Consider the following 26,052-nt stretch of genomic DNA (forward strand, 5'->3'; position numbering starts at 1 on the left):
ATGCATAAACCTGAGTCCTGTATCCACAATTCTGTTTTCTTCTTTAAGTATAAATTACATTATTTTTCTTATAAACTATGTTCAGGTATGTAATCCCTCTTCCCCCACTATGTGAAGAAGACAAAAAAAAAAGTCCGTTAATAAATCAAACATCTAGTATTAGAGTCACAGAAACCACTGGCCCTTTGAAGTTTCAAGTCTGATGTATTTAAAACACCCCCCCACACACATGCATGCTCACAGACACCCACACACACAAGGTGTGTAAACAATGCACAAACACATGTATTTGTAAGCCAGAGCAGCAATTAGCTGAGGGAAAGACACATTCCAGAGCATTATTATTATTATTATTATTATTACCATTTTGCAGTTTTATACCTTTATTTGACAATCAGCACTTCGTCCTCAGCTCACATTAACTGTAGATTTTGGAAAGTGGTGACAGGTACAAAGGGAACCACTGTTTAGGACTTGTTTGCTGAATCTTCACCCTCGTTACGTTTTCTGGGCAACTGCACACAGGTATGGTAGAGAACATTCCTTACTCCTCTGACCCAGACAGCTTTGCTGAGCTCGGAGTCAGTGCGCACATCTGGAGTTCCCATCTTCTTTGTGGCAAATTTCCAGATCTTTTCTGAGGGCCTGAGAAACCCACTCTGTGATGCACTTGTGAATGTGGGTGGTGTATTTTCCGCTCACTCCCTCGATGGCAGCGGAATGGCCATCATCACCACCCTTCTTTTCAGGAGCCGTTCTGCCGGGCCCCAGTTCGAAAGGGAGTCAGTCCCTCATTTTGTGTGAGAAACAAAAAGACTTCCGTATCAAAGCCTGGCCAATTAAAAAATAGGACTGCGTTGTTCACATCTATAGCTCCTCTTCCTCCGAATAGCACTGGCTGTTTTCCAGTGTGAAAATTATTCTCTTGGTGGATTAAGTTACCTGAGAATTAATTAGAAATCTCAGAGTTTCTGCTCAAGGTCTAAATGCCGCTTGAGAGCTGCTACCAGTGGGATCGACTAGACAACATTGGTGTTGAATTCTGAGGCAGGAACTCCACTCTGCCGGTCAGATCTAAGATCATATTCTTGGTCATTTGCTCAGTACCGCGCCCTCGACCTCAACACATGTAACACTACTATAGCCTGTAAAGCCACATGGTTATCGTAAGTTCTTTTCAGTCTTTATCTTCTTCGTGTTTTTTCTACTCCACTGACCATTTGTGCTTGGTTTCTTTCAAATGCTTTCCTTCTGCTGACTGTCCTTCAGAAGCTGGAATTGCTCCACGTTCTTCCGTTCTCAGTGTTCACATTCTTCTTGGACGTCTTATTAGCCACCATGGTTTCTGCCAACATCAGGGTAGCAGAAACTGTACTTTACTGAAAGATCCAGTGGGGAAGAGACTTCTTCCTTCATATTCATCATGGCGTACCTCTAGGGAGTAACACAGTGCCTGGCACAGAGTAGATATATTTTTAAAAATCTTTGTGGAGTTAATTTTGCTCCCTATATTCTCGTGATAGGCACAGATTGCTTCTAAGTTGCTGACCAGTAATGTCCACAGCATCTCTCTACTTGGATTCCCCGTAGGTTTCAAACTCAACATGTTAAAAAAAAAAAATTTAAATCACGATGTTCACTCTAGGTTGTTCTGTTTTTCTGTGTTCCTGGCATAATGAACACTGTAGCCATTTGGTCTCTTGAGGCAGCCATCTACAAATCATCCTCTTCTCACATTCCTTACCATCACATTATTCGTGTCCCCTTGATTCCATCTCTCTCCAGCTCCACTTCCTTTCCCTGGCATCACGCCTGCACCAGTTCTCCTGGGGATGGGCCCAAGAGCTTCCCATCTAATGGCCTTCTTTAGACTGACTCTGCTCCTGCCTACTGTCCTGTCCCTCTCCCATAGCCCCTCACCCTGCCGCAAACCCTATTGGCTCCTACTTGCCCTCCATGGCTTAGCTCAGTCAGTCACTGAGAACTGCTTGCGGGCACCCTTCTGTGGAGTTTGTGCCTCCCTGTAGTAGATGTTGTCAGTGCCCCTTAGCATTCATCGTTCTTATGCACCCTGACCCATTGGCCTCTGGCTACCAGCACAGGCTCTCCACATCTGGGATCCACTTTGAGCCTGTGACCGATGGTCACTGGTACATAAATGTACCAGCTTTCTTAGCTTTGAGGCATGTTCTACAACCATCTCTCAGAGGCCCCAGTGGGATCAGTCCCCAGTTTCCCACAGTGGTAATCTGCGCTACTGGATATCTTCCTTTTCCTATCTCACTTCACACTCCTCTGCTAGTTTCCTGGGAACACCTCCAAAATAAACTACATGCACTCGAATGTTTGCCTACTACCTGTAACTGGGCTCAGTCCGGCCATAAGACTTTGGGAGACTGTGTAGAACACCCCTCAGAGTTATCCCAACTGGGGGCCTAGGAGATAGGTGTATTTGCCTACCAACACCTTATTTGTCTGAAGTAAGGGCTGCTTCCAGGGGCATTAACTTTCTGGTATTTCCAGTTTGCCCCATGTGAGGAAGACTTGCTTCTTCAGCCAGAAAAAAAAGCCCTCAGGCCTAGATTTACTGGCGTTCCTGGTAGGCAGCCTTCAACAGGCAAAGGTGAAGGTCAGGGGTGGGGCATCAGCCATATATACTCTACAGTTTAAATTTTGTACAAGATTTTGTTTTATTGCTACAACACTGAGGTTTTTCCCGTTTGTTTCTGGGCCAAGAGTCTTGAAATAGAATATAAGACTTGTTTGCATCCATGTTAAACATGGAGAGCATCTGGTTCTCTGACAATCTTCTTGAGCTGGTATGTTATCATCCAGATATGCTCTGGGATTCTTACGTAGTCGAAATTACAACTCTCCTTCTGGTTACCATTTTCCCTTGACTCCCTGTGGATTCCCAGGAATTCGTGCGCTGGCAACACAGTGGCCTGTGTTCTGGTTAAATTGCCTTTGAGAGTGGTGTGTGGTATCTTGGCAATCACCACAGAGCCATTTGCCTACAAGAAAATTTACAGAAAAAAAATGCCACAGGGCATTCTATCATTGAAAGTCCAGACCTATTACAAATTGGCACCTCTGTTCCATCTACTTTCTGCGTTCTTTATTTTGCACAAGTGTAAACATTTGTTTTGAGACTGTACTTGATTCTTGGGGTGTGTTTCTGAAGTGAAAATAGCTATTTGGATTATAAACATGGCACTATAAATTGGTGTTTTGTCAGCTTAGGACTCAATGTATAAAGCAGCTGAACTCCTTGTCTCCCCAACCCCACCCAGCCCCCTTGCCAGAGCTCCCAGGCCAGTGAAGGGCACAGGGTCCACTGATTGCTGAAGCCAAACTCTCGAACGTCAGTTTCAGCCGTTCCCTCTCGCATGACCCCATCCCACATCCAGTCACTTATCTCATGACATGTCTTCTACTGAAACATCTCTCTAGTCTCCCTGTCTCCTTCCCCACTGCCCTATATTCCATCACACCATGGCCAGTGACAGCCTCAGGAGTGGGCTTTTTGCCTCCAGCTTGACCCACCAACAGTTTTCTCTCTCCTTTTGCTATTTGAGTGGTGTGTCAGAAAATGAAAACCTGACATCCGCTTCCCTACTCAAATACTTTGATGTCTTTCCGTTGCTCTTTGAATCCAGTACAAACTCTGTGACCTTGTTGGTAAGACTCTCTGGGGTTTGAATCTACCTCTTCACTTCCTCATCACTGGTCTAGCACTACCTGTCCTCTTCTCAAATTCTATCTCAAACAAAAGAAACTCTTTCAGCTCCTTGAATACGCCTTGTGGTCTCTCACTTATAAGTCTTTATGCATGCTCTTCCCTCTGCCTGGAACATTATCGCTTCAGCTTGATTGCTTGCTTTTCTCAAGAGCCAAGTTCAAGGCTTGACCTGATGTCACTTTTTGATTAAAAATGTTGACTTTGGCTTTGCCTTTTATATTAATAGTGATAAACTCTGTAATTCCTTACAGCTCACAGAATGATACTTGCTTCCCTCATGGGGATTCAAAGTAATTTTTAATGTAACATATTTGACAGGGATAAAAGGGTAGATTCAATACCTTACTATTAGTATCAAGAATAAAGGTGGTAGAGGGGTGCCTGGCTGGCTCAGCTGGTGGAGGATGAGGCTCTTTATCCTGGGGCTATGAGTTTTGAGCCCCATGTTGCGCGTAGAGCTTACTTTAAAAAAAAAAAAGGTAATAGAACACATGTTAATCATCTATAGTAATTGGTCACAAACCTTAATCCTTCTCAAGTATTTCTTGGTGGTCATAGATAAGCTGTAAACTCTGTTAGCAAGGATTTTCCTAGCTCTGCCATATTTTTAAATGCTATTAACATTTTGGCTCTGTGCTTTTCTTTTTCTCTTCATGTTCAGGTTGCCAGGAACTGACCGTTTTGTCTAATTATAACAGTACTTGGACCTTATGATGAATTCATAGAAAAATCACTTATGAAAGTGTCTTCTTAAAAACACAGTGACACAAATGCATGTGGTTGAAATTAATCAGAAATTTTTAAAACAAAAATTATGCTTAAATCCCTGTGTTAAGCCTGTGGAAAACACAGATAAGCTCATAATTTATATCAAAGTTTACAGAATGACCAACCATCCCTGTTTGCCCAGGCCTTAGGGGATGGAGTGGGGTTTCTGAGATACCTACAGGACTTTCAGTGGTAAAGGTGGAAAGTCCCCAGCAAACTGGGATAGGTTGATCACCCTAGTTACTTATCAAAGTATAGGTTCATAGCATGGGTCATTTTATGGAAAGTACTATATAGTTAGTTTTAACAACAACAAAAAAGATTTATTAAATGCTTGAATCAGGTGGGCAGAAAAGAGACCTGAAGACACTCATGAGCCAGGAACATAGCATGATCAAAGATAACGTGCTGCAGAACCATAAAGTGGATCCACCTAGAGTGTCCGAGTTTGAAGAAAAGTGTAGATCAGGGGATCAGAAAATTAAGAGGCCAAATTCGAACATCTTCTAGGTTCCAAGCCTGGTGTGGGGACGGGGGGCAGACCTTATCTGCTAAGTCCTTGGGTGCTAATTTTGGATAACTTGGATCCTTTTGGACATCTGTGACTGACATTATGATATAATAGAAGTGATGTTTTGTAGGAGTAGTCTAAGCCTTCTTTTGATCCTTCGTTTTTAAGAGAATGGAGACATTGGTCGGAAATTGTGGTCATCCAGAAGACAACATCATTGTAGGCTTTGATGTTATCTTGTAAACAAAATCAAGTATTTGGAAACTTGTGCTTTTTCAACAATTGACAATATGACAAGCTATACTGAAAACTACCAGTCTGCCTAATTGAATGTGAAATCATTTTGTGAAAATACAGATTTACATATATAAAAAATGAGAGGGTTATTTCTTGTATAAAAATATTTTTTCTTTCTCTTTAATTTTTTTAAAAAGATTTTATTTATTTATTTGAAAGAGCATGAGCAAGAAAGAGAGCACAAGCAATGGGAGGGGCAGAGGGAGAGGGAGAAGCAGGCTCCCCGCTGAGCATGGAACTGGCCTTGGAACCGGCCATGGGGCTCAGTCCCACAGTGACCCATCTTGAGATGTGACCTGAGCCAAAATCAAGAGTCGGACGCTTAACCACTGAATGAGCCACCCAGGCGGCCCAGCTGTCACTTCTTTGCTTAACTGAGGCTTGCAAGATCAGTAGCAGTTACAGTGATGAAAAACAGGGGGAATTACAGTCCCAGTGAGGGAAACACATGCGAAGATGCTGTGGACAGGAGAGCATAGAAAGTTCAAGAAACTGAAGAAACTTTAGGTGACTGGAATACAGAGAGTAGGGTGGGGCTGAAGACAGATGGGTGGATCTGGAAGGGCAAGTGAAACCTGTTAAGGACTTGGGACTTCTCGCTCATTGTTTACAGGGGATCCTAAGTGCTTTAAGTGGGAGAGTGGCAAGCGCTTGCTAAGGCTGGGCTGCTTCACTGGCATGTGACCTGTGCAGTCACACGGGACCTGATGTTTAGAGGGACCCCCGCTGGGTTTAATGCTTTGTTGTCACCATCTTGGTATTCTTAATAATGTTTGGACAAGGAGCCCTGCATTCCCATTTCTGGGCTCTGCCAGTTAGCTACTGGCCTTGGCCAAGGCTCCACGGAGACGGGGCAGAGTGAATGAATAGCTACTGAGAGCTGAGAGGCCCATTTTTTCTGCTTCCTTCCTTTTTTCTTTAAAGAGACTCTACTTTTTAGAGCAGTTTTAGGTTTACAACACCACTGCGGGGAAGGTACAGAGACTTCGCCTATGCCCCCTGCCTTCACGCACAAGTGCACAGCCTCTGGCACTATGAACACCCCCACCAGAGTGGGACATTTGTTACCACTGTTGAGCCTACACTACCCGTCATCATCACCCAGAGTCCACATTCTACATTAGGCTTCACGCTTGGTGGCTTATGTTCTATGGCTTTGGACAAATGCGTAATGAAGCGTATCCACCCTCGTAGTGCCAGACAACGTAGTTTCCTTTATTCATCCCTGCCAGCCCCCGCCTCCCCTTAACCCTCACAACCATGGACCTTTCTACCATCTCCATAGTTTTGCCTTTTCCAGATTGTTGCGTAGTTCCAGATCGTTGCGTAAGAATCATATAGTAGGTAGCTTTTTCAGTTAGCTTCTTCTCACTGCTTTATTTTTTCCCTGTTCAGCTTTCGATAATTCTGCGGGCCACTCTATAAGCGCCAAAGGTCACATTTCTACTCCTGCTGTAATAATCATGGGCACAGGAGGTATTATTGCTGGAGCAATCAACTTTAGAGAGTTAGAGGACACAGAAACGCTCCAGTGGTCACAATGTTCCTGAGCAATAATGTGAAGAAAACATGGATGGACGTGGGAGTTTTTATTCTGATGTTCTCTAAAGACATTTTTTGTGTTTCCAGGTTAGTTCAAGGTGGTCTACAACATTGCCAGGTCTAATCAGCAAACTAGTCATTCATTGCAAATGCTAAGGAAACAAACTTTTAGAAAACAACTAGCCAATGAGATTTATTAAATATACTTCATTCGATCCCAGACAGTAACGTTATTTTGCATGCCAAACTTTTGTACTTAGAGACATCCCTTCCAGAGTCTGACAGGAATTCAAGGTGCAGGGCTGCCTGGGTGGCTCACTTGGTTAAGTGCCTGCCTTTGGCTCAGGTCATGATCTTGGGGGTCCTGGGATTGAAGACCATGTCAGGCACTCCTCTCAGCGGGGACCCTTCTTCTGCCCCTCCTTCCCTCTCATTCTCTCTCTCTCTCTCTCAAATAAATAGAATCTTCTTAAAAAAGAATTAAAGGTGCAAATATGTTCTGACAGAATGCTGGTTGTCAGTGAGGACCACCTTCTACCAAACCAGAAATTTGCCAGAGGCCCTTCAAGCCATGCTTCTCCTATAGGGAAGCCCCCTCCACTGACAGTTTCCCTTGTGCTAATGACTCCTTGCTTCCTGTGCCATTTTGGATCTTAATTCTCTCTACTTCAAAGAAGGCAGCAACCACATCTTTTTCAACTTTCCTCTACATTTTATAGAATGTCTCAGAAATGCCGTCAAACCGTTATTATGATGTACATGTGGTTACATCACTAATATACTATGTTTTGCAGGTATCATATACCATGAATAGTTTTTTTGTTTTGTCCTAAAATATTTTACTTTTTTGGCCTATGTAATCAAAACATGCTTGTTGCAGATCCTGCCAGGGCTTCATCCTTATTCTCTGGCAACCTTGTTTCCCGGGTGCTTTCACTCGCAACACCCAGTACCCTGTCTGCTGTTTTGGAGGACCAACCCTAGGCTATGGGTCCCACCGCTTAGCTGGCAGACAAAGAACCACACATACCTTGGAATTTACTCCTCCTGGTGAGTGGGTGGGGCATCGTGAGGACGGCCAATGACTGGTATTGTGACACGCATGTGCACGTGTGTGTGTGTGTGAGATAAATATTTCAGCTTCCTTATCAGATGACTGATGTGGATCCGACACTGTCTCCCCAGCTCCCTCCATCAGTATGGACTGAGCCATGGTTAACCTTCCTGAGATCTTTGCCTGATGCTACATCTTTCCTTGGCATCTTTACTTTCCTGGCCTACTGTCCCACTTTACTTCAGGTTTATCCTGGGAATTATTCTTATGAATCATTTTCTCTTCTTTTTTTTTAAGATTTTATTTATTTATTTATTTGACAGAGAAAGAATGAGAGTGATCAGAAACAGGACAGAGAGAAAGAAGCAAACTCCCCACCAGACAGGGGGCCTGAACCCAGGCTTGATCCCGGGACCCTGGGATCATGACCTGAGCTGCAGGCAGACGCCTAACCCACTGAGCCACGCAGGCGCCCCTGCATCACTTTCATACAGTTCTTCACCTGGGTCTAATTCTGGGGAACCTAGTATAAGAATTTGCTCACGTAGAAAATTTGCAAATCATTTGCAACAAAAAAAAAAAAGAAAAAAGAAATCACACACCATTCTCCACCCCCAAGGTACCCACCATCAGTCCTTTTCTATGAATTAAAAAATGGTTTATTGAGGCATATTTTGCTTATCATGTAGTTCACCCTTTCAAGTATATATTCCAATGAGTTCTTCATAAATTTGCTAAGCTGTCCATCCAGCACTACAAATTGGTCTTAGAACTATTTCGTTACCCCAAGCAGACCCATTTAAATGGCATTAATCTTCATTTTCCTTCAACCCAGCCCCTGGCAACCACTAATCTATTTTCCTTATCTATAGATTTACCCATTATGGGCATTTCATACAACTGGTATGGTAACATGTGGTCTCTTGCAGCTGCCTTAGTTTAGCCTGTTTCTGAGGTTCAGCTGTGTTGCATCATGTATCAGTTCCTTATGCCTTTTTATTGCTGAATAGTATTCTGCTGTATGGATACACCACCTTTTGTTGATTCGTCACTTGGGGGGCATTTGGGTTGTTTCCACCTCTTGGACTACTGTGAATAAGGGTGTTATGAACACTCACGTACGAGTCTTTGTTTGGCCAGTTCTCTTGGGTGGATACCTAAGAGCGGAATTGCTGGGTCATGTGCTAACTCTGGCTTAAGTTTTTGAGGAACTGCCTGAATGTTTTGCAGAGGTATTGGGCCATTTTACAGTCCATCAGTGTATGAGGGTTCCAGTTTCTCTACATCCTTGTGAAGTATTATAATACAGGAACGGATCTCTGGGAGACTCTGTGTTTGTAGAGCTGTGATCTAAATTTTTCTCAAATCTGAATGGATTTCTTAAACTTCTTGGTTATCATTGTAGTACATTTTAAAAATATCTGATCCCTGTTCAGGTCCATAGAAAACTCAGGACACAGAAAGCCTATACAATTTGTGTCTTCACTTACTCTGTCTTCACCATGCCCTCTCATTCTTTCTTCTCTCATCCCTCTGTTTCTTCAAAAATAAAGCTGGTTCTTGAAACCATGCCTAATGAGTCTTGTCTTTCTTTTACCTTCCAACAGCAACTAATTACTTCTTTAGATCTTGATGGGGGCATTTTGAATGTGTCTCACCACTGAGCTTTGTGCTGAGGTACTGGATTCTCATAAGCTAACGGTAAATGAACAGGTCACACAGATCAACAGGGACCGGGGACGTGAGGGCAAAAGTGTTTGCAGTGAGGTAAATTTTCTCCTGCAAGTCTTTTAATGAGACATCACCACATGAGTGGGTTGGTCTGGATTTTGTCACTCTCATGTATCAACCTTCCCCCTTCAAGCCAGCCTATTGGGTTCTTCATTAGATAATTTTCTTCGGGCTCAGCATTTCTGCAGATAGTAACTAAACACCTTCTTTCTTTCACTCAGAAAAGAGTTTTTATAGAAAACAAGAAGAGCTTGCTGAAATATTCTCAAAGGCAGGCTGTCCAAATGAGTTTATTTTCCCAGGATTTTATAGTTTAATCTACTCACAAACTCCTAGAAACATGGCGTGTCTCTTTCTATGCAATCTTCTGCCTGATATCCGTGCATAAGAAGCTGTACAAGTGGTCATAGAATTCTTCATTCTTTAAAAGCTCAGAAGAGCAAACCAGATGACTGTGTCTGATTTTCCTACATGCAGGTATTGACAACAGGATCACAGACAAGCGACAGAATATAAGATTATTTTTTAATAACAGCTTCATTGAGATACAATTGATAGACCAAAAAATTCACCCTTTTAAGGTGTCCAAATAAGGGGTAAGGGTCTTTTAGATTTTTTTTTTTTTAGTTTACTTGTTGAATTTATTTACAGTTGTGCAACTATCATCACTATCTAATTTTGGAACATTTTCGTCACCCCCACAAGAAACCCTGTGTCATTCAGCAGCCATTCCTTCTTCCCAGCCTCCCCAGCCCAAAGAAACCACGAATCTACTTTCCATCTCTCTGGATTTGCTTATTCTGGACATTTCACACCAATGGGATCATACAGTATGTCATCTTTTCTTGACTGACTTGCACTTCACATGTTTCCAGGATTCATCCCTGTCGGAGCATGTGTCGGGACTTTTCCTTTTGTTGCTGAATAACTTCCATTGCCTGCATCGAATGCATTCTGTGTATCCAGTCATCATTTGGCAGACAGTTGGGTTGTTGCACCTTTTTGGCCCATGCCAAATGCAGCATTTCTCTCTTTAGACCAGCGCTGCTACGAACGTTCACGTACAAGTGTTTGTACGGATGTAAGTTTTTCACTTCTCTTGGGTTTATACCTAGGAGTATTAATTGCTGGGTCATATGGTAACTCTACGTTTACGTTTTTGAGGAATTGGAAAACCATTTTACCAAGTGGCGACACTCTCTTAAACTCACAATAATCACGGGAAGGGAGGATTATATTTGTAGATCGGGAAATGGTGGCCCAGAGAACTTTAAAAATCTCCCTAGTAAACCAAGCCTGCTATTATCAAAATGTTGGCTCATCTCAGAAGTGGGGCCTTTTCAGATTCCTTTAAGAAGGGCCAGTAACTGAGATGGAAGGCGGGAGCTTGGGACCTGGGTAATAGGTGTGTCTGCCTCACACTCAGAACATCTCAAGGGTAATTCTGTAAATGGCAGAATGCATCTGTAAAAATCACACTTCTGTTTTTAACAATGAAAAATGGCAGTTATTTCTATAATGAATACATATCATTTCAGAAATCAGGGAGAGAGCTTAAATAAATAGAAAACATTATGCTACTGAAAATCATGGTACTATAAGGATTTATTCTGTTAAAATCACCTCTTTTCCGTGGTCTCTTTTGGTGGGGATGAAAGACTCCTGTGGCGCATAGATTTTTACACTGTTCTCTATCTTGCAGCATATAAGGAGTTAATATTTTCAGCAACTCTGTCTCTGCTGAAAGACTCCCTCCTCTAGCCCCTCAACAACACGCGTGCCCTGCCTTAGTTACACTTCGTCTCTTCCCAGGACTGACCCCATGGGATAGTTACAGCACAGTCTTTCCTTGAAGAGAGCAAACACCCCAGATTTGTTTCCTGTTTTAAATTACTAGGAACCGATGTGTCAGAACCATGCAACTGCTTTTGCTTGTAACTGCATTAACACGGCCCATCCTTCTACACCAGTCTCAGTACTCTTGCTGGCTGTGGCTTTTGGAACTTTTTAATCAGTCTTGACCTAGGGTCTTCGTTCAGGTTGCCCTCTGTGCCTGTAGTTATGTCACAGACTCTTATCTACAGTTTTCATCTCCTTGACATGCATGTATTCTTCCCGTGGATTACTTAGAATATTGCTTTAAAATGTATGCAGTTTCATACTTTTCCATTACATCTACAATTATTACAATCCTAGTGTTTCGGAGCTATGCATACAAAGGATCAGCACCAGGATCTGCAGTTTTGACAGCGGAACAGCCTGAGTATATGAGACCTGGGTGGGTTCTTATTCAGAAGTGAAGTTATTCATATTCCTTGAAATAGGAAGGTAATTCACAATACTCCAACACCCAACAGCCTGTGTGCAGACCTTCCTCCTCAGGCCACCGTGCAGGATATAGAATCCTGGCCAGGAAGGGATCAGTGGGGACTTCTACTTCCTAAGGGGCTGATAAACTCTCAAGAGGGGGAGGATAAATGCCCAGCGGATGGGGTCTGCTTTTGGCTGGCCACACTAGCCACGCTGGCAAAATATCAGTTACTTGGCAAATTAGATCTGGGCAGCCAAAGTGAATAGTTGAGCATCTCCCCCTTGTGAGGTTTTAATAGCTTATGTGCTCCTATTTGATGATAATTATTCATCAGAGTAATACTTGTAATTAGCAGATTTTCGTTTTTGTAAAATCCTCATACAGATCTGGCACATTTCTTGTTAATTTCATTCCTTACCACTTAACAGACTTATTTTTGTTTCTTCTGTGATTGCTTTGCTTTTCTGGATGAAATCTATTTTTCCATTATGTTTTCAATTTGGTTCTTGCTGGCGTATAGGAACTCTATTAACTTTTATGTTGGTCTTCTATCTGGTGACCTTATTGCTTTTATATTAGTTCCAATAAATTTTAAATTAACAGGGTTGGATTTGTAGATAGGAAATCATTTATCTCCCAATAACAATAATTTGAGATTGTATTTTTTATCTAAGGTTTCTTTGTGTCTTCTTGTCATGTGTATTGATGGAATCTTCTGGTACAATGTTGAATGTGGGCATGTTTGCCTTGCTCCTGAGTATAATGGGGCCACTTCTCAGTTTCTACTGTTAAACAAGGATGATTTCTATCACTTTCTAGTGGATACCCTTGACCAAGATGAAGCAATTCTTTCTATCTTGATTTATTAATAGTTGTATTTTTCTTTAATATGTAAGCCCTTGAAATTTTGTAAAATATATTTTAGCATCTGTTGACATGACAATGTTATTTTCCTCCTCCTTTAATGTAAACACATAGAGAATTCCATCAATAGTTGTCCTAATGTTGAACCTTGTTGAATCCCAGGAATAAAGCTTACTTGATCGTGATTGATTATTATGGAGTTTTTAATTTACTTTAAAGCTTTGTGATCATCCTCCATTAAAAAATACTTACTGAGTATGCCAAAATACCCAATGAACCATGAAGTTGTTTGAAATTATAGTAGGGAAAACAAATAGACTAGCTGGCAATACTGTTTGCTTTTTTCCTGAGTAATTCCATTCCGTGCAGACATGAGCAATAGGATTTGATCTTAAAGAGAAATGACTCCTTGGCTGGGGAGACTGTATTTTTCCTGGTAATTCATTTGGTATCTAACACGGAGTAGCCTTCTGGCTTATTTTGTATGTTTAAACAACCTGTTCAAATTCACCTCAGTTGCCATAACCGTCACTTGCTGACAGAACACTTTTCTGAGCTTGTAGAAGTTATTACAACCAGGAAATTTAGTTGATTTCAGTGTGTTGCATTTGTCTTTGCCCAGTGATCTCCAGTTACAGAGGCTCTCGCTTTTTCTTCCATCAGTTGTCGAGAGCAGTTAGTAGGCTGCAATAGTTCAGAGTAGGAATCGTCTGGTTTCACACCCCAGCTCTGCTGTTAACTGGCTGCCAAAACCGTAATTAGTTTCATCATTTTTAGAATGGGACTATTGGATGCCTTATGGGTTTTTGTGTATATTAACTGAGTAAATAGAAAGCACTTGAAATAGTACGTGGGGCACAGTGAGTATTATGTATGTGTTAGCTGTGATTTTTAGATAATCAGATTGGAGTCATTGATTTGTCAGGAGTTTTGTTACAGATACCATTGTCTTATGATTGCACATGAAATATATTTTCTTATATATGACTTACGGAATTACATCCCATGTAGAATTTCACTGGGCCTTTACTCATTCAGAGCATTTCTGAAAATAGGCAGTTTTGTTTGAGTGTTTTTCTGGTAAAAAAAGGCTGGCTGATTTTTCCAAAATATTTTACGTTTTGGAAAACTCAGAAGGATGAGGTTGAAGCTGATTATCACGATAAGCCAATGGGTCTACGGATACAAGGAGAAAAGCCATTCAGCATTGGTCACTTATAGTCAATAAACCGTGGGGCTTGCAGAATATGGGTTGAGAGGCACGGGGTAACTCCCACCTCTCCCTGCTCCCCACGGGGCTCTTCTGCCACCTGTGTGTTGGCTCAGAGAGCTAGCGATGAGCTGAAGCAGCTTATGGGGAGACTCAAGATGGAGACAGAGATGGTGGGTGGGCTCTGCTCCCAGACTCCCTGGCTTCAAAACTGGGTGTCACCACTGCTCACCTGCTAGTTGATCTTGGATATGTTTCCAGTGCCTCCGTTTTCTCATCTGTTAAATGGTGACGGTAATAATAATTAAATTCTAGAGCTGTGGGGAGAATTTTTAAGGGAAAATCCCTGTTCTGGACCAGCATAGGACCTGGCACACAGGACGTGCTCCGTCCATGATGTGTTCTTTGGCACAAGGCGTTCTTTGTTCTAGTTTTTGTGGTCTTTGTTCTAGTCTGCAGGTCATCAGATTTCCAGCTGGGCATCATATCATATGTGAAAGTCTGATGACAGAAGAGTTCACTGCCTTTTATTTAAAAAAAAATAGCAGTTTTTAGTATATTCACAGTGTTCACAGATGTGTGCAACCATTACCCCTGTCTGTCTGAGCACATTTTGGTAACTTCAAAAAGAAACCTCACACTGTTTAGCTCTTACCTCCCTCCACACATACCCCATCCTCCTTGTTAGCCCTAAGCAAATGTTAATTTACTTCCTGTCTCTATGCTTTGGCCTATTCTGGACCTTTCATATCAATGGAATTATACAATATTTAGTCTTTTGTGACTGGCTTCGTTCATGTAGTTTAATGTTTTTAAGCTTCATTGGTGCTGTAGCATGCATCAGGATATCATTCCTTTTTAAAAAAAAAAAGATTTTATTTATTTATTTGTCAGAGTGAGCACAGGCAGACAGAGTGGCAGGCAGAGGCAGACGGAGAAGCAGGCTCCTGCTGAGCAAGGAGCCCGATGTGGGACTCGATCCCAGGACACTGGGATCATGACCTGAGCCGAAGGCAGCGGCTTAACCAACTGAGCCACCCAGGCGTCCCGATATCATTCCTTTTTATGGCTGGCTAATGTTCTACTGTATGGATAGAACACATTTTTTTTTGAAAGACCCACAGCAAATATCATCCTCAATGGGAAAAAGCTTGCAGCCTTCCCGTTGAGATCAGGAACACGACAAGGATGCCCACTCTCACCACTCTTGTTCAACATAGTATTAGAAGTCCTAGCAACAGCAATCAGACAACGAAGGGAAATAAAAGGTATCCAAATTGGTCATGAAGAAGCCAAACTCTCTCTCTTCGCAGATGACATGATTCTTTATATGGAAAACCCAAAAGACTCCACCCCCAAACTACTGGAACTCATACAGCAATTCAGTAACGTGGCAGGATACAAAGTCAATGTACAGAAATCAGTGGCTTTCTTACACACTAACAATGAAAATACAGAAAGGGAAATTAGAGAATCGATTCCATTTACTATAGCACCAAGAACCATAAGATACCTGGGAATAAACCTAACCAAAGAGGTAAAGGATCTGTACTCGAGGAACTACAGAACACTCATGAAAGAAATTGAAGAAGACACAAAAAGATGGAAGACCATTCCATGCTCTTGGATCGGAAGAATACACATTGTTAAAATGTCTATATTGCCTAGAGCAATCTATACTTTTAATGCCATTGCAATCAAAATTCCACCATTATTTTTCAAAGAGCTGGAGCAAATAATCCAGAAATTTGTATGGAACCAGAAGAGACCCCGAATCGCTAATGAAATGTTGAAAAACATTTTTTTTAAACATGAAATACTTTTAAGAGGTTTCAAATTTTATTTTATTTTTTAAAGATTTTATTGATTTATTTGTAAGAGAGAGAGAGGGAGTGAGAGAGAGCACAAGCAGGGAGAGCAGCAGGCAGAGGGAGAAGCAGGCTCCCTGCTGAGTAAGGAGCCAGATGTGGGACTCGAGCCCAGGATCCTGGGATCATGACCTGAGCCAAAGGCAGACACTTAGCAGACTAAGCCACCCAGACATCCCTAAAACACATTTTGTCTGTCCATTCATCCACTGATGGACATATGGAACACCTTTTTGCTTAACAAATATTTATTTATTTAGTATTTGAGGGAGTGCAGAGGGAGAGGAAGGGAGAGAGAGAGAATTCCAAGCAAACCCCCTGCTGAGCGTGGAGCCTGACACAGGGCTATATCCCACAACCCTGAGATCATGATCTGAGCCAAAACCAGGAGTCGCACATTTAGCCGAACAAACCACCCAGGTGCTCCAGGCTGTTTTTACCTTTTGACCAATAGGAGTAATGCAGCAGTGAGCATTCATGTACAAGTTTTTGCATGGGCGTCTGTGTTCAGTTCTGTGCGGGATATACCTAGCCGCAGAATTATTGGTTCATATGCCATACAAGGAGCTGTCAGACCCTTTTCCAAAGCGGCTGCACCATTTTCCACTCCCACCAGCAGCATGTGAGGCCTCCAGTTTCTCCACCTCCTTGCCAACACTTATCATTGTTTGGCTTTTTTATTATAGCCATCCTAAGTGGGTATGAAGCAGTGTCTCATTGTGGTTTTGATTTTAATTTCCTTAATGGGTAAACAACCCCAAGCATCTTTACATGTGCGTATAGGCCATTTGTATATCTTCTTTGGGAAAATCTCTCTTCGGATCCCATGTGTAAATTGGGTTATTTTATTGAGGCACCTGGGTGGCTCAGTGGGTTGGGCAGCCGACTCTTGATTTTGGCTCAGGTCATGATCTCAGGATCGTGAGATTGAGCTTTGATAAGGCTCCGTGCTCAGTGCCGGGTCTGCTTGGGATTCTCTCTCCCTCTTCCTCTTCTCCTCCCTCAACTTGCACTCATGCTCTCTCTCTCTCTCAAATAAAGTTTCTCAAGAAATAAATTGGGTTTTCTTTTTAACTGTTGAGTTGCAACACTGGTCATTTTTATCAAGCTACTCTCTGGTGGGTCAGTGCTGCTCACCCGTCTGTGCACATAGGTCTCCTGGGGCCCTGGTTAAAATGCAGATTCTGCTTCAGTAGGTTCAGTGTGGGGCCTGAGAGACTGCATTTCCCAAAAGCTCCCAGACAGTTCTGCTGTCCATGGACCCCACTCAAGTATAAAACAAAAATATATTATTTCCAGGGGCTTAATTTCCCCCGCAGTGTGAAAGATCCGTAGGAAACACGAGTTTGAAAGAGAGGCTGGAAATGAAAAACGCAATTTAATGAGGTTAATTGTGAACACCCAGGAGTTTGTTCAAATGAGTTGCTTTTTTTGGTCATCGTCACTCTTATAGTGTCCTCACCTATCCTCTGGGACATATTATTTCACTTCTGTAGGGAATTTTCTGGCCTTTAATGAGTGCTGGCCATAGTTAAGCCTTGTTGCAGTGGCTGCTGGTATAATCTGGAGGTGCTTTATGTTCTGCTGTTGAGACATTAAAATGGAAAATATGAGGCCAGAAATGATTTCTCTGGGGATGCACATACATGGTTAGAGCTCATAATGGACCTGTCAACATCTTCCCTTCTGCCCCTCCTTGGGTGAGATTTTGTCTCCTGACGCAGTTTTGAATGAGACTTTCATGAGGGCTGAGTCTCGTACCTTTTACAGTAAAGTATTTGCCCAGATGAAGTCATCTCCTTCGGAATTTGAGATTTCTCTCTGAAAATACAGCTAAACCCACAAGCTGTGGAGAATTATAATAATTCATTTAGAGATACCTTTTTGGACAGCTGGAAGCCCTGGGAATTTTCTGGATTGTAGATTGGGGGAAGTTAGGCCGGCTGAAGACCTCTGTCCCCGGATAAGTAGCACTGAGGGAATTTGCCATATCCCAACATGAGGGGAATGATGGGAGATGGGTTCATTTATCAAGTTCCTGAGTCAACATCTTATTTCTGGGACTTGAAATAATTAACAGTTACTGTACACACATTGATGAAATTAGAAAATATTTACTCTAAAGTCATGTGACTGTAATTTTTAAATGTAGCTTAAATAATAAATTTAACTTATACAGTTATAATAGAGTAATACTGTAGTGTTGCCATACAGATAAGGCTTCGAGGCTAAGGAATTATAATTTTTTCTTTATTTCTTAGTTCAGGAGGCAAGTACAGATGCTTTATAATCTGTCCTTGAAATTGTTGACTTTCTTTAAGTGGGCCCATGCTTGTCCAGATAGTTCTCTAAGGAAAGTCCCCTTGAATAAAGGCAACATCTTTGATCATGGAAGTAAAAAATATCCTCCACATGCACAAATGATGACCCTCCACTTTTTATCGAGTTGGTAGAATCTCCACCTTGTTATTCACTGGCTGCCATTAGGAGACTGGAGGTAGGGGGTTCCCATGCCTGCCCATGGGACCCTGGGGTCCACTCTGCCCTGACTACAGCAGTGCTACCTTTACATCTTTTTCATGCAGAACCTCCACTCCTTTACTATTCTTTACAAAGTATAAAAATGCCCTGTTCTTCCTCCCTTCCTCCCCATCCCTCTTCTCCTTCTCTTCTTTCCTTTTTATCCCTTGAAACTTAGTGAACTCACTCATGCATGCTAGAGAACTGCCAGGCATTAGGACATAGTGTCCCCTGAAGATGATGCCATGGTATGGGCAGCCTTCAGATAGTCGTAGGCTGGGGAATATAAGGGGGGGGCAATGCAGGTGTGGGCAGAGGGAGGATGAGTTCCCGTTTTGACTCTGTGCTTTTCAGCGCTGCGGAGCCGTTCAAGTCGAGGTGCCTCATAAGTAGCTGTAGAGCTGAGACAAGAGGTCGAGAGGTAGAAATAACAAAATGGATTATAACAAGTATCAATAAAAATTCTTAAAGGTAAATGCAGAAAAACCACCTGTATAAATCCTGGATAGAGAGGATACAACTTAGAATTATGTTTACATGTTTTAACTAAGAGTCAGCTGGCAACGTAAGCTCACTTACTGAGGCAGTTTCCAAAAAATAAAAGTTTTCTTGGATTGCATTAATAGAAGTATTACATCTAGAATTAGGGAGGTGGTAGCCTTGCTATATTTTAGGTGGGTCGAGGCTACAACTGGAATAATGCATTCAGTTCTTAGCTCATGAGCTATACAAAACTGAGGAAGAGGCTGGATTTGGCCTGCGAGCTGTAGTTTGGCAACCCAGGCTTTGTAGACTTCTGTTCTACTAAACAGCCACTTATTACATCTAACACTACTCCTAGGTGTGTAATGTTGGCCAAGTTTGTTAGGACAGTATTCATACTCACATCTTAAGGGTGACTAGGAAGATTAAATGTGGAAGCACATGTCAAGCCCTTGGTACAGTGTCCAGCACACAATAGCCTGAGATACTAACTAAATGGAAGCAGCCATCACTTCTTTTCTTTGTCTCATGATCTTGGGCCATCCCTTCTGGGCCTCTGGTCTTCTGAAAAGGGAATATGGTCAGATAAGATGATTCCAGAAGCCACTTCTTCCTGATGGCAAGTGCTTGAGAAGAAGAACACCTGCAGCTTTCTTCCCAGCGCGTTCTAGCTGGTTGTGAGTTCCCACTGCCAACACAGGGAAAGCTGGTAGTGTCAGAGTTAGTGACAGTGGGAGCAGCCCTCACATGGTGATAGATGGGCAAGTCATAGGCAGTCACCCCCCCTTCTGATATTACTGAAGCATATCAGCCCTACCTCACAGAGTCTCCCTGCAGGACTGAATCCCAGTTGCCCTCGGTGATGGCTGCCTTGTTAACTCACATTAACTGACTTCTTTCCCTTCTGTGTCTCACTTCTTCACTCCCCTACCAGTGTTTTCTGGTATCCCCTCCTGTGGTGGGCAGAATATTGGCTCCTAAGAGATGTCCATGTCTTATACACAGCCCTGTGACTTTGCTACCTTACATGGCAAAAGGGACTTGACACATGTGGATTAAATTAAGAATCTCAAACTGTAACAATAAGCCTGGATTATTCAGGTGGGCCCAGCATAATCACTAGGATCCTTACAGGTGAAAAAGGGATGTGGGGGCAGGCAGATTCAGGAAAGGCAAAATGATGACCAAAAAGAGTCAGAGACTGAAAGACGGTACAGTGCTGCCTTTGAAGATGGAGGAAGGGACCACAAACCAGGAAATGCAGGTGGCTTCTAAAAGTTGGAAAAGGCAATGAAATGGGTTCCTATAAAGTCTCTAGAAGGAATGCAGCCCTGCCAACACCTTGATTCTAGCCCATTGTGACCCATTTTGCATTTCTGACCTTCAGAACTCTAAGATAGTATGTTTGTGTTGTTTTCAGCCACTAAATTTGTAGTAATTTGTCACAGCAGCAACAGGAAACTGATACTCCTCCTAAGTGAACTATTTGTCTACAAATCTTTGCTTCAGCATCTGCTTCTGGGGGAGCCCACATTAAGACCCTTTGGAGCTGACATTGTGTGTTTATTTCTATCTCACTTAAAATATCAATGCTTTTTAATTGTTCCATAGGCACTGAGTTATTGTGTACTTCTTTATGCTTGATGTTGCTCTAAAGCTAGTCACAAAAGAGGAAATAAACTCAGCTCTCCCCAGCAGGATCTTATCGTCTAACTGTGGAAATAAGCCACAGATAATTCTATCATGTGCCTTGTGTTATTCAGTGCTTTTTCTCTCAGAGTCACATAACCGTGTTTATTAAGTTTTTGCTGTGAACTGTGGTCAGATCAATAGCGTATATAAATATATGCCATATATCACTGTTAACAAAAGGCAGATTCTCAAATCTAATTTTTAATAAAATGATAGTAATGCCTTTAAGGAGGCCAGTCTCTCATTTTGTCAGTAGAAAAAAAAAAAGGAGAACAAGGAGTTCTAAGTGAAAACAATGCAGGGATCCCATTTTAGGGAAATCGAAGCACTGATTTCACCTCCTGGTTCCCATAAAAAACATGCAAAGTTTGTTTTGTTCCCAAGGAAATTCACTGTTGTTTAGCTCCTGAACCATCAACACATTTTTAAAAATTATAATTTACTGCAGCATTTGGCTGCGAAATATTCTGAAAGAAGGTTGAAGTCAGATTCACAAGATATGAGTTCGAATTCTGGATCTCTCGCTTCATAAAGGCACGTGATCTCAGGCAAAAATGTAACTGCTCTGAATTCCATCTATTAACTGACCACAGCGATGTGAGCCTCTCAAGTCAGTTGGCCAGGGCGCCTGGGTGGGTCAGTCAGTTAAGCACCTGCCTTTAGCTCAGGTCATGATCCTGGAGTCCTGGGATTGAGCCCCATGTTGGCCTCCCTGCTCAGTGCAGGGAGTCTGCTTCTCCTCTCCCAGTGCCCCTCCCCTCCCTCATGCGCTCACCCTCCCCACCCCCCCTTACCTTCTCAAATAAATAAATAAATAAAACCTAAAAAAAATAAAGTCAGTTGGGCAGTGGAGGCCAACACACACTGATGTTCTAAGCCTTTATTTTATGTAGTTGGGTATCTAGAAGAGTAAGCTTCTCCAAACTTTATAGGTTCCAAGTCTGGAATCCCTGTTCCTTTCATTTCTGCTGGCAGAATTGAAATTCTCTCCCAGGCTCCTCCTTTTCTGTTGCAGTCTCTTGCTCTAAATGCAACCAGGAGTAGCCATCATGTACTAATAGTTATCTCTAAAGGTGCTGGGTCTGCCTTCTAGTTCATCGCAGGTGAACATTTTAACAAGCGTCCCACTGCTACAATAGCGGGACTGCAAAAGACAGTCACCTGTCTTACCAGCCACTATTTCCTCTCTGCCTGTGACCTGATGGCTAAGCCTGTTCTACATGTTTTAGGTCTTGGTGATGACAGCACCTCATGTTAAGGTTCAAGTATCTCTACTGGGACAGGCTAAATGCTGCAACAAAAAGCTAGTTGCTGGAACAGTCTGAACGTTTCTGTGGCTTAACACATTAAAAGTTAACTTTTTGGTTAGCATTGGAATTACATCAGGTGTTTGAAGGGCAGACTTCCACGTGGGCACTCAAAGACACAGGCTTCTTCCATCTTGTGGCACCTCCATGTTCAGTCTGTGTGCTCCATGGAATGGCATGAGGATGGGGTACATCCCATGATCCTGACCTGGAGGTGACATGCAGCACAACCAGCACTTGATCATATGGTCCCATCCTAGCTGCAAGGGGGTTCCAGGGAATGTGGACTCCTGGCTTAACATAAGTCCTTTGTCATCAGCTTGCCACTTCTGTCTCTCTGTGTGCTTGTCTCAAAATGTTGCTATGTGGGATAAAAATGCAAAATAGATGAAAATTCCTTTTAGAGTAAAGTGGTGGTATAAATGAAAAGAAAGCTTGTTGCCTGTTATGATGGGGTTCTCCCGAAGACAGTTAGCCACCTCATCAATTAATAGGGTTTGAGTGGACTTGAGCCCTCATCACTGAGTCTTAGCATTACTCTTCTGGGAGAATGACTACCTAGTTCCAAACTACTGGCCTAAAAATAGGCTCTTGGAACTGATTTCATAAGTTAGTAGCTTCCTCTGCAAGCTTTGCAGAGTCTATGTTCATTTTGAATTGATTTCTACTTTATTGTAGTTTAATTCAACTTTATATATAGTTTGTAGTTTTATGCTAATTTTACATCTTGTCTGTATTAAAGATAAAGCACAGTTGCATCTCAGCCTGGAGTTCTGGAGTCATTAGTGGCACTTACTGCCTCCTCTATGTTAGGTACACGCCAGTGTACCTCCCAGTAATGCTGCAACATATGCATGCTTACCCCTATTTGATTATTGAGAAAACCAACCTAGAGAGGGGTGACTGTATTAGTTTTCTCTTGCTTTTAAATGACTAAAAACTTAGTGACTGTGTTCTGTGCTAGAGGCTCTTGGGGGAGAATCACTTGTGAGCTCCTTCTGGTGGTTGGCAGAACTCCGTTCCTTGTGGCTATAGGACTGAGGTCTCTGTTGCCTCGCTAGCTGTTGGCGTGGGCTCTTTCTTAACTTTGAGAGGTCATCAGCATTCCTTGGCTCATGGGCTCTCCACCTTTAAAGCCAGAAGTGGCATGTTAAATCCTTCTCATGCTTCCAGTCTCCCTGACTTCTGCCTTTTTTTTTAAAGTTTTTTAAAATTTTAATTCTAGTATAGTTAACACATAGTGTTATATTCATTTCAGGTGTACAGTATGGTGATTCAACAATTCTATACATTACTCAGTGCTCATCATAAGCATGCTCTTTAATCTCTATCACCTATTTCACCCTGATTTCTGCCTTTTAAAAGGTACAGCCAGCTAATCTCCGTATCTGAAGGTTAAATTACTTGGGACTTCAATTACATCTGCAAAATCCCTTTGTAACAGTACCTGGAATAGTGTTTGATTGATTAACCAGGGGTTGGGAATCTTGGGGGGGGCATACTTAGAATTATGCCTGTCACAGTAACTACGTTGCCTAAATTCACACAGCTAGAGAGTTGGGAAACGAGCATTTGAAACCCAGTCTATCTAGCATTAAAGTCTACCCCTTTTCTGTCTACTGGGCTGCCCATCTTATAGAAAGGAGTGGCAGGCAATACCTAAAGAAAATGTCCTAGAAGGAAAGCCCAACCCCAATTCCTAACCTCAAGGCATACAATTTAATTCTTACATTAAAAATGATAGATTTAAAATTTTAAAATCGTACATCAAAGTAATACTGGCTCTTTCCAAAATGCCATCACCAGAGAGATGGTATGATTATAGGCTACACAGACAGATCTGGATACATTCCAAGAGCTGCCACTTACTCACTCTGAAATGCCAAGCCTCAGTTTCTGCACTGTAAAATGGGATAATAATAGTATCTTACAGTTGCATCGAGAGACTGAAGCAATGACACTTACGAATGTTTTTCATAGTTCCTGGCACACAGTAAGCACCCAGTTGTTGACCGTCACCTTCACCATCATCCTCCTCATCATGTTTGGTCATTGCTAGCCATCAGCCCAGACAGCAACGATGTATTAAATGTATCAGGTATTTATATTCCATATAATAACATGTAAAACCAATCATGTTTATTTATCAAATGGGGAGAAAAAATTACTATGCCTATGATCTCATTGTTGACTTGGCTTCTGAAACCTCAGCTGCAGATTAATAAGTGTAAGACTCGGTAACTTTTTGGTCTCTTGGAGACTCAGAAATAAAAGGGGAGGAATTTTCTCTGCCACTCATGTAATTTAAGAGTCTGTCCCCTTGGTTCTGATGCTGCCGGTAACTTAAATGTATATTAGATTTCATGTCATAATTCATGAGACCTCGTGTCACTTTCAGAGCCTTCCTCTCTGGGCGTCTTTGTCCATTTCCCTCTCGATCCGAGACCCATTATTGAAAGGTCTCTAACATATGTTTCATTTTCTTCTTACTCCAGACTTGAGCTTGCTGTAAATAAGAACTTTATTTTTAGTATTTTTGCTCTGCATTTTATTCAGATCTTTTCCTGCATTTTTGCCACATTCCTCAGCTTCTGTTAAGCCAACTTTTTGAATGTGAGAAAAAGAAATGTCATGAATGAAGACTCTGTAGCACCCAACAGAAGTGCCAGGTTGAGTCCTCTGTGGGAGGAAGCTCGAGACCCCCGGACGGTATAAGCAGAGATTGGAATGAAGAATTAAGGACAGAGGTAGGAGGAGGACCCTCCAAGACTGTTTATAAGCAGCAAATGCTAAAGAAGATGTGGGGATACCTGGACCTCAGTTAGGATGGGGGAGCGTGGTTGGGAGAGGCCACCGCGGGACAGACTTTATCCACCCAACACCACGCGGCTAGAACTCAGTGGCAGAAATGGTCGATGGTACCGTAGTGTCGCCCTGGATTTAATCCCCTCAATGTCGGTACTATGTATTATTAAAACGTGAGGAGAGGAGAGGAATTTCTAATGAACAAAACTCAGTGAAATCCTTCTAGCTCGGCTCCCTTCCCCAACCCCGAAAGCAGCCGCCTGCAGCATCCTTTACGAGGTACTAATTCGCTTCCCCTATTAACCTTTAGAACTCTCAGTGTCTGAGTCGGGGTTTCTCAGCAGTGACCCTCTGGACATCTGGGGCTGGGTAGGTCTTTGTGTTCCCTCAGCATTCACTCAGGCTGCACCCAAGGGCTTCTCTTTTCCCCCCTGATGCTGGCCAGTGCTGTGAGTGAGCCTAGGAAAGCAGCCCTGGGGACGTGATGGATGGGGACTTGCCGTTTAGTTGCTCCAGCCTCCTCGATCCTTAACTGGGACAACTCCGAGGCGTGTTCCACATTGTGTCCCACCATTCCCTGGTGGGACCGAGGTCCAGGGCCCGCAGAAGTGACTCGTTAGTTAACACACCTCTATGGACGTCTTCCCCATTCTCCGATTCACCTCCTAAGTAAGCCATGTACCTTCATACCCTTGCCTCAGGCTCCACTTGTAGGGGAACCCAAATGGAGACTCCATGTCCCAAACAGTGCAATTCAGTTGTTTAGAGAAACCTTGAGCTAATTCTCAAAAGATTTGTCCATGAAATGCCATTGATCAGTGTTGTTACCAAGTGCTCAAAGGCCTGCATTCTGGGTGGGCCAGGCTGCGCCGGGGATGGGTGTGTGCTGATGTGTATGTCTGAGATGATGTGGGCATTGTTATTTCTCGTGGGTTTGTTCTGAGTAAAACTTTTGGAAATTGTGTTTTCCCACAAGTTCCACAAATGTTTCCACATTTTAGAAATTGTTTGAGCATGCTCTAAGCTGCAACTTTGAAAGTCAAACAATTTTGGCTGATGATATTATTTTTAAAGAAACAAAACAGTTTTGTTTTGTTTTCAATTTTGGCTTTTGTTATGCTTTGCAATCCTTTTCTGCTCCAAGGGCCTTTACTTCCTTTGTTTAGTGCGTGGCTTTGCAGAATGCTCAGGGAAGTATTTGGTAGACATTTTTGCGTGGATATGGTTGCAGTGATTTTTTCCTGGTAATACTTTACATTCTAAAGCTCTTATGCATATAATGTTTCATTTAATTCTCACAAAAACCTGGTGTAATAGGATTATCATCGTGCTTTAATGAAAGGGAAA

General features: G+C 42.4%; 1 long non-coding RNA gene across 1 annotated transcript; it reads right to left on the minus strand.

Annotated features, from left to right (window-relative positions):
* Positions 1–260: 260 nt before the first annotated feature.
* Positions 261–11,737, minus strand: LOC116880806. The gene is made up of 3 exons (XR_004385286.1): positions 11,728–11,737; positions 6,431–6,433; positions 261–400 (listed from the first exon to the last, which is right to left on the minus strand). It is a non-coding gene; the product is annotated as an uncharacterized LOC116880806 (long non-coding RNA).
* Positions 11,738–26,052: the final 14,315 nt, after the last annotated feature.

Source organism: Lontra canadensis, unplaced genomic scaffold, assembly GCF_010015895.1.
Source record: "Lontra canadensis isolate GAN:19392208 unplaced genomic scaffold, GSC_riverotter_1.0 scaffold68, whole genome shotgun sequence".
Classification (NCBI taxonomy): Eukaryota; Metazoa; Chordata; class Mammalia; order Carnivora; family Mustelidae; genus Lontra; species Lontra canadensis.